The following is a 19,257-nucleotide window of genomic DNA, read 5'->3' as shown; positions in this document are numbered from 1 at the left end:
AACACAAGTGCGAAAAGTGGTTTCCTTCACGAACACCAGTGCGAAAAGTGGTTTTTCAACACTAACACAAGTGCGAAAAGTGGTTTTTCCACACTAATACAAGTGCAAAAGTGGTTTCCTGCACCAACACAAGTGCGAAAAGTGGTTTTTCAACACTAACACAAGTGCGAAAAGTGGTTTCCTTCACTAACACATGTGCGAAAAGTGGGTTTTCAACACTAACACAAGTGTGAAAAGTGGTTTCCTTCACCAACACCAGTGCGAAAAGTGGTTTTTCCACACTAATACAAGTGCAAAAGTGGTTTCCTGCACCAACACAAGTGCGAAAGTGGTTTCCTTCACTAACACATGTGTGAAAAGTGGGGTTTCAACACTAACACAAGTGCGAAAAGTGGTTTCCTTCACCAACACCAGTGCGAAAAGTGGTTTTTCCACACTAATACAAGTGCAAAAGTGGTTTCCTGCACCAACGCAAGTGCGAAAGTGCTTTTTCAACACTAACACAAGTGCGAAAAGTGGTTTTTCAACACTATCACAAGTGCAAAAAGTGTTTTTTCCACACTAATACAAGTGCAAAAGTGGTTTCCTGCACCAACACAAGTGCGAAAAGTGGTTTCATTCACTAACACATGTGCGAAAAGTGGGTTTTCAACACTAACACAAGTGCGAAAAGTGGTTTCCTTCCCCAACAGCAGTGCGAAAAGTGGTTTTTCAACACTAACACAAGTGCGAAATGTGGTTTTTCCACACTAATACAAGTGCAAAAGTGGTTTGCTGCACCAATACAAGTGTGAAAAGTGGTTTTTCAACACTAACACAAGTGCAAAAAGTGGTTTTTCAACACTAACACAAGTGCGAAAAGTGGTTTTTCCACACTAATACAAGTGCAAAAGTGGTTTCCTGCACCAACACAAGTGCAAAAAGTGGTTTTTCAACACTAACACAAGTGCGAAAGGTGGGTTTCCAACACTAACACAAGTGCGAAAAGTGGTTTCCTTCACCAACACAAGTGCGAAAAGTGGATTTTCAACACTAACACAAGTGCGAAAAGTGGGTTTTCAACACCAACACAAGTGCGAAAAGTGGTTTCCTTCACTGACACAAGTGCGAAAAGTGGTTTTTCAACACTAACACAAGTGCGAAAGTGGTTTCCTGCACCAACACAAGTGCGAAAAGTGGTTTTTCAACACTAATACAAGTGCAAAAAGTGTTTTTTCAACACTATCACAAGTGCAAAAAGTGTTTTTTCCACAGTAATACAAGTGCAAAGTGGTTTCCTGCACCAACACAAGTGCGAAAAGTGGTTTTTCAACACTAACACAAGTGCGAAAAGTGGTTTTTCAACACTAACACAAGGGCGAAAAGTGGTTTTTCCACACTAATACAAGTGCAAAAGTGGTTTCCTGCACCAACACAAGTGCGAAAAGTGGTTTTTCAACACTAACACAAGTGCGAAAAGTGGTTTTTCAACACTATCACAAGTGCAAAAAGTGTTTTTTCCACACTAATACAAGTGCAAGGGTGGTTTTTCAACACTAATACAAGTGCGAAAAGTGGTTTTTCAACACTAACACAAGGGCGAAAAGTGGTTTTTCCACACTAATACAAGTGCAAAAGTGGTTTCCTGCACCAACACAAGTGCGAAAAGTGGTTTTTCAACACTAACACATGTGCGAAAAGTGGTTTTTCAACACTATCACAAGCGCAAAAAGTGTTTTTTCCACACTAATACAAGTGCAAAAGTGGTTTCCTGCACCAACACATGTGCGAAAAGTGGTTTTTCAACACTAACACAAGTGAAAAAAGTGGTTTTTCAACACTAACACAAAGGCGAAAAGTGGTTTTTCCACACTAATACAAGTGCAAAAGTGGTTTCCTGCACCAACACAAGTGCGAAAAGTGGTTTTTCAACACTAACACAAGTGCGAAAAGTCGTTTTTCAACACTATCACAAGTGCAAAAAGTGGTTTTTCCACACTAATACAAGTGCAAAAGTGGTTTTTCAACACTAACACAAGTGCGAAAAGTGGTTTTTCAACACTAACACAAGGGCGAAAAGTGGTTTTTCCACACTAATACAAGTGCAAAAGTGGTTTCCTGCACCAACACAAGTGCGAAAAGTGGTTTTTCAACACTAACACAAGTGCGAAAAGTGGTTTTTCAACACTATCACAGGTGCAAAAAGTGTTTTTTCCACACTAATACAAGTGCAAAAGTGGTTTCCTTCACTAACACATGTGCGAAAAGTGGTTTCCTTCACCAACACCAGTGCGAAAAGTGGTTTTTCAACACTAACACAAGTGCGAAAAGTGGTTTCCTTCACCAACACCAGTGCGAAAAGTGGTTTTTCAACACTAACAAAAGTGCGAAAAGTGGTTTTTCCACACTAATACAAGTGCAAAAGTGGTCTCCTGCACCAACACAAGTGCGAAAAGTGGTTTTTCAACACTAACACAAGTGTGAAAAGTGGTTTCCTTCACCAACACATGTGCGAAAAGTGGGTTTTCAACACTAACACAAGTGCGAAAAGTGGTTTCCTTCACCAACACCAGTGCGAAAAGTGGTTTTTCAACACTAACACAAGTGCGAAAAGTGGTTTTTCCACACTAATACAAGTGCAAAAGTGGTTTCCTGCACCAATACAAGTGCGAAAAGTGGTTTTTCAACACTAACACAAGTGCGAAAAGTAGTTTTTCAACACTAACACAAGTGCGAAAAGTGGTTTTTCCACACTAATACAAGTGCAAAAGTGGTTTCCTGCACCAACACAAGTGCGAAAAGTGGTTTTTCAACACTAACACAAGTGCGAAAAGTGGTTTTTCAACACTATCACAAGTGCAAAAAGTGTTTTTTCCACACTAATACAAGTGCAAAAGTGGTTTCCTGCACCAACACAAGTGCGAAAAGTGGTTTTTCAACACTAACACAAGTGCGAAAAGTGGTTTCCTTCACTAACACATGTGCGAATAGTGTGTTTTCAACACTAACACAAGTGCGAAAAGTGGTTTCCTTCACCAACACCAGTGCGAAAAGTGATTTTTCAACAATAACACAATTGCGAAAAGTGGTTTTTCCACACTAATACAAGTGCAAAAGTGGTTTCCTGCACCAACACAAGTGCGAAAAGTGGTTTCCTTCACTAACACATGTGTGAAAAGTGGGTTTTCAACACTAACACAAGTGCGAAAAGTGGTTTCCTTCACCAACACCAGTGCGAAAAGTAGTTTTTCAACACCAACACAAGTGCGGAAAGTGTTTTTTTCCACACTAATACAAGTGCAAAAGTGGTTTCCTGCACCAACACAAGTGCGAAAGTGCTTTTTCAACACTAACACAAGTGCGAAAAGTGGTTTTTCAACACTATCACAAGTGCAAAAAGTGTTTTTTCCACACTAATACAAGTGCAAAAGTGGTTTCCTGCACCAACACAAGTGCGAAAAGTGGTTTCATTCACTAACACATGTGCGAAAAGTGGGTTTTCAACACTAACACAAGTGCGAAAAGTGGTTTCCTTCACCAACACCAGTGCGAAAAGTGGTTTTTCAACACTAACACAAGTGCGAAATGTGGTTTTTTCCACACTAATACAAGTGCAAAAGTGGTTTGCTGCACCAATACAAGTGCGAAAAGTGGTTTTTCAACACTAACACAAGTGCAAAAAGTGGTTTTTCAACACTAACACAAGTGCGAAAAGTGGTTTTTCCACACTAATACAAGTGCAAAAGTGGGTTCCTGCACCAACACAAGTGCGAAAAGTGGTTTTTCAACACTAACACAAGTGCGAAAGGTGGGTTTTCAACACTAACACAAGTGCGAAAAGTGGTTTCCTTCACCAACACAAGTGCGAAAAGTGGATTTTCAACACTAACACAAGTGCGAAAAGTGGGTTTTCAACACTAACACAAGTGCGAAAAGTGGTTTCCTTCACTAACACAAGTGCGAAAAGTGGTTTTTCAACACTAACACAAGTGCGAAAAGTGGTTTTTCAACACTAAAACAAGTGCGAAAAGTGGTTTTTCAACACTATCACCAGTGCAAAAAGTGTTTTTTCCACACTAATACAAGTGCAAAAGTGGTTTCCTGCACCAACACAAGTGCGAAAAGTGAATTTTCAACACGAACACAAGTGCGTAAAGTGGTTTTTCAACACTAACGCAAGTGCGAAAAGTGGTTTTTCAACACTAACACAAGTGCGAAAAGTGGTTTTTCCACACTAACACAAGTGCGAAAAGTGGTTTCCTTCACGAACACCAGTGCGAAAAGTGGTTTTTCAACACTAACACAAGTGCGAAAAGTGGTTTTTCCACACTAATACAAGTGCAAAAGTGGTTTCCTGCACCAACACAAGTGCGAAAAGTGGTTTTTCAACACTAACACAAGTGCGAAAAGTGGTTTCCTTCACTAACACATGTGCGAAAAGTGGGTTTTCAACACTAACACAAGTGTGAAAAGTGGTTTCCTTCACCAACACCAGTGCGAAAAGTGGTTTTTCCACACTAATACAAGTGCAAAAGTGGTTTCCTGCACCAACACAAGTGCGAAAAGTGGTTTCCTTCACTAACACATGTGTGAAAAGTGGAGTTTCAACACTAACACAAGTGCGAAAAGTGGTTTCCTTCACCAACACCAGTGCGAAAAGTGGTTTTTCAACACTAACACAAGTGCGAAAAGTAGTTTTTCCACACTAATACAAGTGCAAAAGTGGTTTCCTGCACCAACGCAAGTGCGAAAGTGCTTTTTCAACACTAACACAAGTGCGAAAAGTGGTTTTTCAACACTATCACAAGTGCAAAAAGTGTTTTTTCCACACTAATACAAGTGCAAAAGTGGTTTCCTGCACCAACACAAGTGCGAAAAGTGGTTTCATTCACTAACACATGTGCGAAAAGTGGGTTTTCAACACTAACACAAGTGCGAAAAGTGGTTTCCTTCCCCAACAGCAGTGCGAAAAGTGGTTTTTCAACACTAACACAAGTGCGAAATGTGGTTTTTCCACACTAATACAAGTGCAAAAGTGGTTTGCTGCACCAATACAAGTGCGAAAAGTGGTTTTTCAACACTAACACAAGTGCAAAAAGTGGTTTTTCAACACTAAAACAAGTGCGAAAAGTGGTTTTTCCACACTAATACAAGTGCAAAAGTGGTTTCCTGCACCAACACAAGTGCGAAAAGTGGTTTTTCAACACTAACACAAGTGCGAAAGGTGGGTTTTCAACACTAACACAAGTGCGAAAAGTGGTTTCCTTCACCAACACAAGTGCGAAAAGTGGATTTTCAACACTAACACAAGTGCGAAAAGTGGGTTTTCAACACTAACACAAGTGCGAAAAGTGGTTTTTCCACACTAATACAAGTGCAAAAGTGGTTTCCTGCACCAACACAAGTGCGAAAAGTGGTTTTTCAACACTAACACAAGTGCGAAAAGTGGTTTTTCAACACTATCACCAGTGCAAAAAGTGTTTTTCCACACTAATACAAGTGCAAAAGTGGTTACCTGCACCAACACAAGTGCGAAAAGTGAATTTTCAACATGAACACAAGTGCGAAAAGTGGGTTTTCAACACTAACACAAGTGCGAAAAGTGGTTTCCTTCACTAACACAAGTGCGAAAAGTGGTTTCCTTCACTAACACAAGTGCGAAAAGTGGTTTTTCAACACTAACACAAGTGCGAAAAGTGGTTTCCTTCACCAACACCAGTGCGAAAAGTGGTTTTTCAACACTAACACAAGTGCGAAAAGTGGTTTTTCCACACTAATACAAGTGCAAATGTGGTTTCCTGCACCAACACAAGTGCGAAAAGTGGTTTTTCAACACTAACACAAGTGCGAAAAGTGGTTTCCTTCACTAACACATGTGCGAAAAGTGAGTTTTCAACACTAACACAAGTGCGAAAAGTGGTTTCCTTCACCAACACCAGTGCGAAAAGTGGTTTTTCAACACTAACACAAGTGCGAAAAGTGGTTTTTTCACACTAATACAAGTGCAAAAGTGGTTTCCTGCACCAACACAAGTGCGAAAAGTGGGTTTCCAACACTAACACAAGTGCGAAAAGTGGTTTCCTTCACAAACACTAGTGCGAAAAGTGGTTTTTCCACACTAATACAAGTGCAAAAGTGGTTTCCTGCACCAACACAAGTGCGAAAAGTGGTTTTTCCACACTAATACAAGTGCAAAAGTGGTTTCCTGCACCAACACAAGTGCGAAAAGTGGGTTTTCAACACTAACACAAGTGCGAAAAGTGGTTTCCTTCACCAACACCAGTGCGAAAAGTGGTTTTTCAACACTAACACAAGTGCGAAAAGTGGTTTTTCCTCACTAATACAAGTGCAAATGTGGTTTCCTGCACCAACACAAGTGCGAAAAGTGGTTTTTCAACACTAACACAAGTGCGAAAAGTGGTTTTTCAACACTATCACAAGTGCAAAAAGTGTTTTTTCCACACTAATACAAGTGCAAAAGTGGTTTTTCAACACTAACACAAGTGCGAAAAGTGGTTTTTCAACACTAACACAAGTGCGAAAAGTGGGTTTTCCACACTAATACAAGTGCAAAAGTGGTTTCCTGCACCAACACAAGTGCGAAAAGTGGTTTTTCAACACTAACACAAGTGCGAAAAGTGGTTTTTCAACACTATCACAAGTGCAAAAAGTGTTTTTTCCACACTAATAGAAGTGCAAAAGTGGTTTCCTGCACCAACACAAGTGCGAAAAGTGGTTTCCTTCACTAACACATGTGCGAAAAGTGGGTTTTCAATACTAACACAAGTGCGAAAAGTGGTTTCCTTCACCAACACCAGGGCAAAAAGTGGTTTTTCAACACTAACACAAGTGCGAAAAGTGGTTTTTCCACACTAATACAAGTGCAAAAGTGGTTTCCTGCACCAACACAAGGACGAAAAGTGGTTTTTCAACACTAACACAAGTGCGAAAAGTGGTTTTTCCACACTAATACAAGTGCAAAAGTGGTTTCCCTCACCAACACAAGTGCGAAAAGTGGTTTTTCAACACTAACACAAGTGCGAAAAGTGGGTTTTCAACACTAACACAAGTGCAAAAAGTGGTTTCCTTCACTAACACAAGTGCGAAAAGTGGTTTTTCAACACTAACACAAGTGCGAAAAGTGGTTTTTCAACACTAACACAAGTGCGAAAAGTGGTTTTCCAACACTAACACAAGTGTGAAAAGTGGTTTTTCAACACTATCACAAGTGCAAAAAGTGTTTTTTCCACACTAATACAAGTGCAAAAGTGGTTTCCTGCACCAACCCAGGTGCAAAAAGTGGATTTTCAACACTAACACAAGTGCGAAAAGTGGGTTTTCAACACTAACACAAGTGCGAAAAGTGGTTTCCTTCACTAACACAAGTGCGAAAAGTGGTTTTTCAACACTAACACAAGTGCGAAAAGTGGTTTTTCAACACTAACACAAGTGCGAAAAGTGGTTTTTCCACACTAATACAAGTGCAAAAGTGGTTTCCTGCACCAACACAAGTGCGAAAAGTGGTTTTTCAACACTAACACAAGTGCGAAAAGTAATTTTTCAACACTATCACAAGTGCAAAAAGTGTTTTTTCCACACTATCACAAGTGCAAAAAGTGGTTTTCCACACTAATACAAGTGCAAAAGTGGTTTCCTGCACCAACACAAGTGCAAAAGTGGTTTCCTGCACCAACACAAGTGCGAAAAGTAGTTTTTCAACACTAACACAAGTGCGAAAAGTGGTTTTTCAACACTATTACAAGTGCAAAAAGTGTTTTTTCCACACTAATACAAGTGCAAAAGTGGTTTCCTGCACCAACACAAGTGGGAAAAGTGGATTTTCAACACTAACACAAGTGCGAAAAGTGGGTTTTCAACACTAAAACAAGTGCGAAAAGTGGTTTCCTTCACCAACACCAGTGCGAAAAGTGGTTTTTCAACACTAACACAAGTGCGAAAAGTGGTTTTTCCACACTAATACAAGTGAAAAAGTGGTTTCCTGCACCAACACAAGTGCGATAAGTGGTTTTTCAACACTAACACAAGTGCGAAAAGTGGTTTTTCAACACTAACACAAGTGCAAAAAGTGTTTTTTCCACACTAATACAAGTGCAAAAGTGGTTTCCTGCACCAACACAAGTGCGAAAAGTGGGTTTACAACACTAACACAAGTGCAAAAATTCATTTTTCAACACTATCACAAGTGCAAAAAGTGTTTTTTCCACACTAATACAAGTGCAAAAGTGGTTTTCCTGCACCAACACAGGTGCGAAAAGTGGTTTTTCAACACGAACACAAGTGCGGAAAGTGGTTTTTCAACACTATCACAAGTGCGAAAAGTGGTTTTTCCACACTAATACAAGTGCAAAAGTGGTTTCCTGCACCAACACAAGTGCGAAAAGTGGTTTTTCAACACTAACACAAGTGCAAAAAAGTGTTTTTTCAACACTATCACAAGTGCAAAAAGTGTTTTTTCCACACTAATACAAGTGCAAAAGTGGTTTCCTGCACCAACACAAGTGCGAAAAGTGGTTTTTCCACACTAACGCAAGTGCGAAAAGTGGTTTTTCAACACTATCACAAGTGCAAAAAGTGTTTTTTCCACACTAATACAAGTGCAAAAGTGGTTTCCTGCACCAACACAAGTGCGAAAAGTGGATTTTCAACACTAACACAAGTGCGAAAATTGGGTTTTCAACACTAACACAAGTGCGAAAAGTGGTTTCCTTAACTAACACAAGTGCGAAAAGTGGTTTTTCAACACTAACACAAGTGCGAAAAGTGGTTTTTCAACACTAACACAAGTGCGAAAAGTGGTTTTTCAACACTATCACCAGTGCAAAAAGTGTTTTTTCCACACTAATACAAGTGCAAAAGTGGTTTCCTGCACCAACACAAGTGCGAAAGGTGGATTTTCAACACGAACACAAGTGCAAAAAGTGGGTTTTCAACACTATCACAAGTGCGAAAAGTGGTTTCCTTCACTAACACAAGTGCGAAAAGTGGTTTTTCAACACTAACACAAGTGCGAAAAGTGGTTTTTCAACACGAACACAAGTGCGAAAAGTGGTTTTTCCACACCAATACAAGTGCAAAAGTGGTTTTTCAACACTATCACAAGTGCAAAAAGTGTTTTTTCCACACTAATACATGTGCAAAAGTGGTTTCCTGCACCAACACAAGTGCGAAAAGTGTTTTTTCATCACTAACACAAGTGCGAAAAGTGGTTTTTCCACACTAATACAAGTGCAAAAGTGGTTTCCCGCACCAACACAAGTGCGAAAAGTGTTTTTTCATCACTAACACAAGTGCAAAAAGTGTTTTTTCCACACTAATACAAGTGCAAAAGTGGTTTCCCGCACCAACACAGGTGCGAAAAGTGGTTTTTCAACACTAACACAAGTGCGAAAAGTGGTTTTTCCACACCAATACAAGTGCAAAAGTGGTTTTTCAACACTATCACAAGTGCAAAAAGTGTTTTTTCCACACTAATACATGTGCAAAAGTGATTTCCTGCACCAACACAAGTGCGAAAAGTGTTTTTTCATCACTAACACAAGTGCGAAAAGTGGTTTTTCCACACTAATACAAGTGCAAAAGTGGTTTCCCGCACCAACACAAGTTCGAAAAGTGTTTTTTCATCACTAACACAAGTGCAAAAAGTGTTTTTTCCACACTAATACAAGTGCAAAAGTGGTTTCCCGCACCAACACAGGTGCGAAAAGTGGTTTTTCAACACTAACACAAGTGCGAAAAGTGGTTTTTCAACACTATCACAAGTGCAAAAAGTGTTTTTTCCACACTAATACAAGTGCAAAAGTGGTTTCCTGCACCAACACAAGTGGGAAAAGTGGATTTTCAACACTAACACAAGTGCGAAAAGTGGGTTTTCAACACTAACACAAGTGCGAAAAGTGGTTTCCTTCACTAACGCAAGTGCGAAAAGTGGTTTTTCAACACTAACACAAGTGCGAAAAGTGGTTTCCTGCACCAACACAAGTGCGAAAAGTGGTTTTTCAACACTAACACAAGTGCAAAAATTCATTTTTCAACACTATCACAAGTGCAAAAAGTGTTTTTTCCACACTAATACAAGTGCAAAAGTGGTTTTCCTGCACCAACACAGGTGCGAAAAGTGGTTTTTCAACACGAACACAAGTGCGGAAAGTGGTTTTTCAACACTATCACAAGTGCGAAAAGTGGTTTTTCCACACTAATACAAGTGCAAAAGTGGTTTCCTGCACCAACACAAGTGCGAAAAGTGGTTTTTCAACACTAACACAAGTGCAAAAAAGTGTTTTTTCAACACTATCACAAGTGCAAAAAGTGTTTTTTCCACACTAATACAAGTGCAAAAGTGGTTTCCTGCACCAACACAAGTGCGAAAAGTGGTTTTTCCACACTAACACAAGTGCGAAAAGTGGTTTTTCAACACTATCACAAGTGCAAAAAGTGTTTTTTCCACACTAACACATGTGCGAAAAGTGGTTTCCTTCACCAACACCAGTGCGAAAAGTGGTTTTTCAACACTAACACAAGTGCGAAAAGTGGTTTCCTTCACCAACACCAGTGCGAAAAGTGGTTTTTCAACACTAACAAAAGTGCGAAAAGTGGTTTTTCCACACTAATACAAGTGCAAAAGTGGTCTCCTGCACCAACACAAGTGCGAAAAGTGGTTTTTCAACACTAACACAAGTGTGAAAAGTGGTTTCCTTCACCAACACATGTGCGAAAAGTGGGTTTTCAACACTAACACAAGTGCGAAAAGTGGTTTCCTTCACCAACACCAGTGCGAAAAGTGGTTTTTCAACACGAACACAAGTGCAAAAAGTGGTTTTTCCACACTAATACAAGTGCAAAAGTGGTTTTCCTGCACCAACACATGTGCAAAAAGTGGTTTTTCAACACTATCACAAGTGCAAAAAGTGTTTTTTTCCACACTAATACAAGTGCAAAAGTGGTTTCCTGCACGAACACATGTGCGAAATGTGGTTTCATTCACTAACACATGTGCAAAAAGTGGGTTTTCAACACTAACACAAGTGCGAAAAGTGGTTTCCTTCACCAACACCAGTGCGAAAAGTGGTTTTTCAACACTAACACAAGTGCGAAAAGTGGTTTTTCCACACTAATACAAGTGCAAAAGTGGTTTCCTGCACCAATACAAGTGCGAAAAGTGGTTTTTCAACACTAACACAAGTGCGAAAAGTAGTTTTTCAACACTAACACAAGTGCGAAAAGTGGTTTTTCCACACTAATACAAGTGCAAAAGTGGTTTCCTGCACCAACACAAGTGCGAAAAGTGGTTTTTCAACACTAACACAAGTGCGAAAAGTGGTTTTTCAACACTATCACAAGTGCAAAAAGTGTTTTTTCCACACTAATACAAGTGCAAAAGTGGTTTCCTGCACCAACACAAGTGCGAAAAGTGGTTTTTCAACACTAACACAAGTGCGAAAAGTGGTTTCCTTCACTAACACATGTGCGAATAGTGTGTTTTCAACACTAACACAAGTGCGAAAAGTGGTTTCCTTCACCAACACCAGTGCGAAAAGTGATTTTTCAACAATAACACAATTGCGAAAAGTGGTTTTTCCACACTAATACAAGTGCAAAAGTGGTTTCCTGCACCAACACAAGTGCGAAAAGTGGTTTCCTTCACTAACACATGTGTGAAAAGTGGGTTTTCAACACTAACACAAGTGCGAAAAGTGGTTTCCTTCACCAACACCAGTGCGAAAAGTAGTTTTTCAACACCAACACAAGTGCGGAAAGTGTTTTTTTCCACACTAATACAAGTGCAAAAGTGGTTTCCTGCACCAACACAAGTGCGAAAGTGCTTTTTCAACACTAACACAAGTGCGAAAAGTGGTTTTTCAACACTATCACAAGTGCAAAAAGTGTTTTTTCCACACTAATACAAGTGCAAAAGTGGTTTCCTGCACCAACACAAGTGCGAAAAGTGGTTTCATTCACTAACACATGTGCGAAAAGTGGGTTTTCAACACTAACACAAGTGCAAAAAGTGGTTTCCTTCACCAACACCAGTGCGAAAAGTGGTTTTTCAACACTAACACAAGTGCGAAATGTGGTTTTTTCCACACTAATACAAGTGCAAAAGTGGTTTGCTGCACCAATACAAGTGCGAAAAGTGGTTTTTCAACACTAACACAAGTGCAAAAAGTGGTTTTTCAACACTAACACAAGTGCGAAAAGTGGTTTTTCCACACTAATACAAGTGCAAAAGTGGGTTCCTGCACCAACACAAGTGCGAAAAGTGGTTTTTCAACACTAACACAAGTGCGAAAGGTGGGTTTTCAACACTAACACAAGTGCGAAAAGTGGTTTCCTTCACCAACACAAGTGCGAAAAGTGGATTTTCAACACTAACACAAGTGCGAAAAGTGGGTTTTCAACACTAACACAAGTGCGAAAAGTGGTTTCCTTCACTAACACAAGTGCGAAAAGTGGTTTTTCAACACTAACACAAGTGCGAAAAGTGGTTTTTCAACACTAAAACAAGTGCGAAAAGTGGTTTTTCAACACTATCACCAGTGCAAAAAGTGTTTTTTCCACACTAATACAAGTGCAAAAGTGGTTTCCTGCACCAACACAAGTGCGAAAAGTGAATTTTCAACACGAACACAAGTGCGTAAAGTGGTTTTTCAACACTAACGCAAGTGCGAAAAGTGGTTTTTCAACACTAACACAAGTGCGAAAAGTGGTTTTTCCACACTAACACAAGTGCGAAAAGTGGTTTCCTTCACGAACACCAGTGCGAAAAGTGGTTTTTCAACACTAACACAAGTGCGAAAAGTGGTTTTTCCACACTAACACAAGTGCGAAAAGTGGTTTCCTTCACGAACACCAGTGCGAAAAGTGGTTTTTCAACACCAACACAAGTGCGAAAAGTGGTTTTTCAACACTAACACAAGTGCGAAAAGTGGTTTCCTTCACTAACACATGTGCGAAAAGTGGGTTTTCAACACTAACACAAGTGTGAAAAGTGGTTTCCTTCACCAACACCAGTGCGAAAAGTGGTTTTTCCACACTAATACAAGTGCAAAAGTGGTTTCCTGCACCAACACAAGTGCGAAAAGTGGTTTCCTTCACTAACACATGTGTGAAAAGTGGAGTTTCAACACTAACACAAGTGCGAAAAGTGGTTTCCTTCACCAACACCAGTGCGAAAAGTGGTTTTTCAACACTAACACAAGTGCGAAAAGTAGTTTTTCCACACTAATACAAGTGCAAAAGTGGTTTCCTGCACCAACGCAAGTGCGAAAGTGCTTTTTCAACACTAACACAAGTGCGAAAAGTGGTTTTTCAACACTATCACAAGTGCAAAAAGTGTTTTTTCCACACTAATACAAGTGCAAAAGTGGTTTCCTGCACCAACACAAGTGCGAAAAGTGGTTTCATTCACTAACACATGTGCGAAAAGTGGGTTTTCAACACTAACACAAGTGCGAAAAGTGGTTTCCTTCCCCAACAGCAGTGCGAAAAGTGGTTTTTCAACACTAACACAAGTGCGAAATGTGGTTTTTCCACACTAATACAAGTGCAAAAGTGGTTTGCTGCACCAATACAAGTGCGAAAAGTGGTTTTTCAACACTAACACAAGTGCAAAAAGTGGTTTTTCAACACTAACACAAGTGCGAAAAGTGGTTTTTCCACACTAATACAAGTGCAAAAGTGGTTTCCTGCACCAACACAAGTGCGAAAAGTGGTTTTTCAACACTAACACAAGTGCGAAAGGTGGGTTTTCAACACTAACACAAGTGCGAAAAGTGGTTTCCTTCACCAACACAAGTGCGAAAAGTGGATTTTCAACACTAACACAAGTGCGAAAAGTGGGTTTTCAACACTAACACAAGTGCGAAAAGTGGTTTTTCCACACTAATACAAGTGCAAAAGTGGTTTCCTGCACCAACACAAGTGCGAAAAGTGGTTTTTCAACACTAACACAAGTGCGAAAAGTGGTTTTTCAACACTATCACCAGTGCAAAAAGTGTTTTTCCACACTAATACAAGTGCAAAAGTGGTTACCTGCACCAACACAAGTGCGAAAAGTGAATTTTCAACATGAACACAAGTGCGAAAAGTGGGTTTTCAACACTAACACAAGTGCGAAAAGTGGTTTCCTTCACTAACACAAGTGCGAAAAGTGGTTTCCTTCACTAACACAAGTGCGAAAAGTGGTTTTTCAACACTAACACAAGTGCGAAAAGTGGTTTCCTTCACCAACACCAGTGCGAAAAGTGGTTTTTCAACACTAACACAAGTGCGAAAAGTGGTTTTTCCACACTAATACAAGTGCAAATGTGGTTTCCTGCACCAACACAAGTGCGAAAAGTGGTTTTTCAACACTAACACAAGTGCGAAAAGTGGTTTCCTTCACTAACACATGTGCGAAAAGTGAGTTTTCAACACTAACACAAGTGCGAAAAGTGGTTTCCTTCACCAACACCAGTGCGAAAAGTGGTTTTTCAACACTAACACAAGTGCGAAAAGTGGTTTTTTCACACTAATACAAGTGCAAAAGTGGTTTCCTGCACCAACACAAGTGCGAAAAGTGGGTTTCCAACACTAACACAAGTGCGAAAAGTGGTTTCCTTCACAAACACTAGTGCGAAAAGTGGTTTTTCCACACTAATACAAGTGCAAAAGTGGTTTCCTGCACCAACACAAGTGCGAAAAGTGGTTTTTCCACACTAATACAAGTGCAAAAGTGGTTTCCTGCACCAACACAAGTGCGAAAAGTGGGTTTTCAACACTAACACAAGTGCGAAAAGTGATTTCCTTCACCAACACCAGTGCGAAAAGTGGTTTTTCAACACTAACACAAGTGCGAAAAGTGGTTTTTCCTCACTAATACAAGTGCAAATGTGGTTTCCTGCACCAACACAAGTGCGAAAAGTGGTTTTTCAACACTAACACAAGTGCGAAAAGTGGTTTTTCAACACTATCACAAGTGCAAAAAGTGTTTTTTCCACACTAATACAAGTGCAAAAGTGGTTTTTCAACACTAACACAAGTGCGAAAAGTGGTTTTTCAACACTAACACAAGTGCGAAAAGTGGGTTTTCCACACTAATACAAGTGCAAAAGTGGTTTCCTGCACCAACACAAGTGCGAAAAGTGGTTTTTCAACACTAACACAAGTGCGAAAAGTGGTTTTTCAACACTATCACAAGTGCAAAAAGTGTTTTTTCCACACTAATAGAAGTGCAAAAGTGGTTTCCTGCACCAACACAAGTGCGAAAAGTGGTTTCCTTCACTAACACATGTGCGAAAAGTGGGTTTTCAATACTAACACAAGTGCGAAAAGTGGTTTCCTTCACCAACACCAGGGCGAAAAGTGGTTTTTCAACACTAACACAAGTGCGAAAAGTGGTTTTTCCACACTAATACAAGTGCAAAAGTGGTTTTCCTGCTCCAACACAAGTGCGGAAAGTGGTTTTTCAACACTATCACAAGTGCGAAAAGTGGTTTTTCCACACTAATACAAGTGCAAAAGTGGTTTCCTGCACCAACACAAGTGCGAAAAGTGGTTTTTCAACACTAACACAAGTGCAAAAAAGTGTTTTTTCAACACTATCACAAGTGCAAAAAGTGTTTTTTCCACACTAATACAAGTGCAAAAGTGGTTTCCTGCACCAACACAAGTGCGAAAAGTGGTTTTTCCACACTAACACAAGTGCGAAAAGTGGTTTTTCAACACTATCACAAGTGCAAAAAGTGTTTTTTCCACACTAACACATGTGCGAAAAGTGGTTTCCTTCACCAACACCAGTGCGAAAAGTGGTTTTTCAACACTAACACAAGTGCGAAAAGTGGTTTCCTTCACCAACACCAGTGCGAAAAGTGGTTTTTCAACACTAACAAAAGTGCGAAAAGTGGTTTTTCCACACTAATACAAGTGCAAAAGTGGTCTCCTGCACCAACACAAGTGCGAAAAGTGGTTTTTCAACACTAACACAAGTGTGAAAAGTGGTTTCCTTCACCAACACATGTGCGAAAAGTGGGTTTTCAACACTAACACAAGTGCGAAAAGTGGTTTCCTTCACCAACACCAGTGCGAAAAGTGGTTTTTCAACACGAACACAAGTGCAAAAAGTGGTTTTTCCACACTAATACAAGTGCAAAAGTGGTTTTCCTGCACCAACACATGTGCAAAAAGTGGTTTTTCAACACTATCACAAGTGCAAAAAGTGTTTTTTTCCACACTAATACAAGTGCAAAAGTGGTTTCCTGCACGAACACATGTGCGAAATATGGTTTCATTCACTAACACATGTGCAAAAAGTGGGTTTTCAACACTAACACAAGTGCGAAAAGTGGTTTCCTTCACCAACACCAGTGCGAAAAGTGGTTTTTCAACACTAACACAAGTGCGAAAAGTGGTTTTTCCACACTAATACAAGTGCAAAAGTGGTTTCCTGCACCAATACAAGTGCGAAAAGTGGTTTTTCAACACTAACACAAGTGCGAAAAGTAGTTTTTCAACACTAACACAAGTGCGAAAAGTGGTTTTTCCACACTAATACAAGTGCAAAAGTGGTTTCCTGCACCAACACAAGTGCGAAAAGTGGTTTTTCAACACTAACACAAGTGCGAAAAGTGGTTTTTCAACACTATCACAAGTGCAAAAAGTGTTTTTTCCACACTAATACAAGTGCAAAAGTGGTTTCCTGCACCAACACAAGTGCGAAAAGTGGTTTTTCAACACTAACACAAGTGCGAAAAGTGGTTTCCTTCACTAACACATGTGCGAATAGTGTGTTTTCAACACTAACACAAGTGCGAAAAGTGGTTTCCTTCACCAACACCAGTGCGAAAAGTGATTTTTCAACAATAACACAATTGCGAAAAGTGGTTTTTCCACACTAATACAAGTGCAAAAGTGGTTTCCTGCACCAACACAAGTGCGAAAAGTGGTTTCCTTCACTAACACATGTGTGAAAAGTGGGTTTTCAACACTAACACAAGTGCGAAAAGTGGTTTCCTTCACCAACACCAGTGCGAAAAGTAGTTTTTCAACACCAACACAAGTGCGGAAAGTGTTTTTTTCCACACTAATACAAGTGCAAAAGTGGTTTCCTGCACGAACACAAGTGCGAAAGTGCTTTTTCAACACTAACACAAGTGCGAAAAGTGGTTTTTCAACACTATCACAAGTGCAAAAAGTGTTTTTTCCACACTAATACAAGTGCAAAAGTGGTTTCCTGCACCAACACAAGTGCGAAAAGTGGTTTCATTCACTAACACATGTGCGAAAAGTGGGTTTTCAACACTAACACAAGTGCAAAAAGTGGTTTCCTTCACCAACACCAGTGCGAAAAGTGGTTTTTCAACACTAACACAAGTGCGAAATGTGGTTTTTTCCACACTAATACAAGTGCAAAAGTGGTTTGCTGCACCAATACAAGTGCGAAAAGTGGTTTTTCAACACTAACACAAGTGCAAAAAGTGGTTTTTCAACACTAACACAAGTGCGAAAAGTGGTTTTTCCACACTAATACAAGTGCAAAAGTGGGTTCCTGCACCAACACAAGTGCGAAAAGTGGTTTTTCAACACTAACACAAGTGCGAAAGGTGGGTTTTCAACACTAACACAAGTGCGAAAAGTGGTTTCCTTCACCAACACAAGTGCGAAAAGTGGATTTTCAACACTAACACAAGTGCGAAAAGTGGGTTTTCAACACTAACACAAGTGCGAAAAGTGGTTTCCTTCACTAACACAAGTGCGAAAAGTGGTTTTTCAACACTAACACAAGTGCGAAAAGTGGTTTTTCAACACTAAAACAAGTGCGAAAAGTGGTTTTTCAACACTATCACCAGTGCAAAAAGTGTTTTTTCCACACTAATACAAGTGCAAAAGTGGTTTCCTGCACCAACACAAGTGCGAAAAGTGAATTTTCAACACGAACACAAGTGCGTAAAGTGGTTTTTCAACACTAACGCAAGTGCGAAAAGTGGTTTTTCAACACTAACACAAGTGCGAAAAGTGGTTTTTCCACACTAACACAAGTGCGAAAAGTGGTTTTTCCACACTAACACAAGTGCGAAAAGTGGTTTCCTTCACGAACACCAGTGCGAAAAGTGGTTTTTCAACACTAACACAAGTGCGAAAAGTGGTTTTTCCACACTAATACAAGTGCAAAAGTGGTTTCCTGCACCAACACAAGTGCGAAAAGTGGTTTTTCAACACTAACACAAGTGCGAAAAGTGGTTTCCTTCACTAACACATGTGCGAAAAGTGGGTTTTCAACACTAACACAAGTGTGAAAAGTGGTTTCCTTCACCAACACCAGTGCGAAAAGTGGTTTTTCCACACTAATACAAGTGCAAAAGTGGTTTCCTGCACCAACACAAGTGCGAAAAGTGGTTTCCTTCACTAACACATGTGTGAAAAGTGGAGTTTCAACACTAACACAAGTGCGAAAAGTGGTTTCCTTCACCAACACCAGTGCGAAAAGTGGTTTTTCAACACTAACACAAGTGCGAAAAGTAGTTTTTCCACACTAATACAAGTGCAAAAGTGGTTTCCTGCACCAACGCAAGTGCGAAAGTGCTTTTTCAACACTAACACAAGTGCGAAAAGTGGTTTTTCAACACTATCACAAGTGCAAAAAGTGTTTTTTCCACACTAATACAAGTGCAAAAGTGGTTTCCTGCACCAACACAAGTGCGAAAAGTGGTTTCATTCACTAACACATGTGCGAAAAGTGGGTTTTCAACACTAACACAAGTGCGAAAAGTGGTTTCCTTCCCCAACAGCAGTGCGAAAAGTGGTTTTTCAACACTAACACAAGTGCGAAATGTGGTTTTTCCACACTAATACAAGTGCAAAAGTGGTTTGCTGCACCAATACAAGTGCGAAAAGTGGTTTTTCAACACTAACACAAGTGCAAAAAGTGGTTTTTCAACACTAACACAAGTGCGAAAAGTGGTTTTTCCACACTAATACAAGTGCAAAAGTGGTTTCCTGCACCAACACAAGTGCGAAAAGTGGTTTTTCAACACTAACACAAGTGCGAAAGGTGGGTTTTCAACACTAACACAAGTGCGAAAAGTGGTTTCCTTCACCAACACAAGTGCGAAAAGTGGATTTTCAACACTAACACAAGTGCGAAAAGTGGGTTTTCAACACTAACACAAGTGCGAAAAGTGGTTTTTCCACACTAATACAAGTGCAAAAGTGGTTTCCTGCACCAACACAAGTGCGAAAAGTGGTTTTTCAACACTAACACAAGTGCGAAAAGTGGTTTTTCAA

The sequence above is a fragment of the Myxine glutinosa genome, chromosome 2 (assembly GCF_964187855.1).
Source record: "Myxine glutinosa chromosome 2, kmMyxGlut1.1, whole genome shotgun sequence".
Lineage (NCBI taxonomy): Eukaryota > Metazoa > Chordata > Myxini > Myxiniformes > Myxinidae > Myxine > Myxine glutinosa.
This window is presented reverse-complemented; position numbering follows the sequence as displayed.